General features: G+C 45.2%; 1 protein-coding gene across 1 annotated transcript in view; it reads right to left on the bottom strand.

The window, feature by feature from the left end:
• The window catches only part of smad10a (SMAD family member 10a), an 88,310-nt gene that overhangs the window by 50,878 nt on the left and 35,246 nt on the right, over window positions 1-2,186 (bottom strand).

Raw genomic sequence — 2,186 nt, 5'->3', positions numbered from 1 at the left:
TGACAGTTAGCTCCGAAAGTATTAGGATTTGTTGCTCCGATGGGAAGACTGGCTTGTTGTGAGGCGGAAGTAGCAGGGGGAGATTCCTCCCAGCGGAGCACATTCCTGAACGTCTAAATATTTATAAGATGGTCACTGCTAACTGTTAAATGATTGAGGGCATAGGGAAATATTTTATTTTTCAAATACTTGTGTGGGTGGTTTGCTGCACGAAGGCTTTTGAACACTGTCACATGCGTATCTCATAGCAACAAGTACTACTGGGAGAATCCGATGTGAAATAGTGTGCCTCTGGCAGAGTTGTTTTTGGTTCCGGGGCTGGGCATAGTCTAAGGGAAAACTGTATTATAGCCTTTATGGTGACGGCGTATTCAGTGAAATTAAAACAGAGCTGTTGATTGAGAGAACCCCCAGTGATCATGTGCATCAGAAAAAGTTCTGATGTAGGAGCTTTGCTTTGCAAAGATTGCAAAGTACAGTTCAGACACACAGCCATCTTCCCCACAATCTCGATGTGGAGAGCGGAAGCTGATATTGAAGAGTAGCTTATCGAGACAGATGCCACAAAGTGCAACACAGGGCATAGCACCCCTGGCGGTTGTACAGGGAGGAATTTTGAACACAGCATCAGTTCCAGGAAGTAGCTCTGACAGACTTACAGAACATACTTATCTAAATGATTTAAAATATGGTCGTTTAGACCAGTCCACAACGCCAGTTGTCAGTTCACGTGCTCCTGCCTCTTTCACAGATGAAGAGGAGGGCCATTTTTGTGATGTCTCAGTGCCAGCAATGTCTCATGATAGTGACTCCAGCTGGGATGACACAGTGCATGATTTCACATCACAATGCATGCAGAAAGGACAAGGGAACATCCATGATTGTTTTGACATTCCCTCACACCAGCTGCCATTGCTTCAGTCCACCTCACCTTATGGAGAAATAACACAGACCTACACTCCTTTTAGCCTCCAAGACATGAGCATGGTTAAATGCCAGCTACCTGACATTGCGAAGGGCGGTGCACTGTGGATTAAGGTTTTTTTAGGTGCTTGTGCAGGATGTTTGGCTGCAATTGGAGATTTTCATCGTGATTTTACAGCCTGTACTTCTGTGAACATGTTACAGGAGGTAGAATTGATGGCAAATACTATTGAGGATCATGATAATGTTGCCCTCCATACTGAAGTTCATCGGCTGGAAAAGTGTTTTCTTCCTAGGAGTCATGGCAGGGAGAACATAGATCACCCGGTCACTCAGACATTGTTAGACAGTCTGCCCACTTCTCTCTGGTCCTCTGGACCTACTGATGTGGGACTTCTTCATGTGGAGCCTACCTTGTAAACCCTTCTACATGCTGGGGCGGTACCTGTGTACAGAGCTCAGTATCCACTGAAACCTGAGCAGATTTGTGGCATCAAAAACACAATTAAAGAGCTTTTGCAAGCAGGAGTTTTAAATTCCAACTTCTTCTCCTTGGAACATGCCTATAAATCCAGCGCCTAAAGCTGGGAAACCTGACTACAGGATGGTTCATGACCTTCGACCTGTAAACAAACTTGTGGTCCTGACGAACTATGCCACTCCAAATCTTTATACCATGCTCAATGCTATAAGTTCATCACACAAGTTTTTCACATGCACTGATCTGGCAAATGCCTTTTTCTCTGTGCCACTGCACCCTGACTCACGTGATTTGTTTGCTTTCACGTATCAGGGACAACAATTTACCTATCGGCGGCTGCTGCGGGGTTTCATTTACTCCCTCTCATCTTTAACCACATTTTGCGACAAAACTTGAAGGATCTATCACTTTCACCTGGGGTCACTTTGTTACAATAGGTTGATGACCTTTTGTTAGTGACTCCTGACTCAGAGACCATAATGACAGCCGCTGGATCCTTGCTGTCACATTTAGCCAGGAATGGCTTCAAAGTCTCCAAAGACAAACTGCAGATTGGGAGACCTCGAGTCTCCTTTCTGGGGCGTATGGTGTCTGCTTCTGGCCTGCACATGACTGAGTTACAGAAAACTGATATTCTCTCACATTCTAAGCTCTCCACTGTTAAGACCATGATGCAGTTCTTAGGGCTTATTAATTACAGCAAGAACCTTGTGCCCGATTTCACTGGCCTTGTGGCACCTCTCCATGCCATGCTTACAGAGGCGGGGTACAAGAACTATGG

This window comes from Monopterus albus, unplaced genomic scaffold (assembly GCF_001952655.1).
Source record: "Monopterus albus unplaced genomic scaffold, M_albus_1.0 scaffold339.1, whole genome shotgun sequence".
Taxonomy (NCBI): domain Eukaryota; kingdom Metazoa; phylum Chordata; class Actinopteri; order Synbranchiformes; family Synbranchidae; genus Monopterus; species Monopterus albus.
The sequence above is the reverse complement of the archived record's forward strand: the minus strand, read 5'-3'. Positions and strand labels throughout refer to the sequence as shown.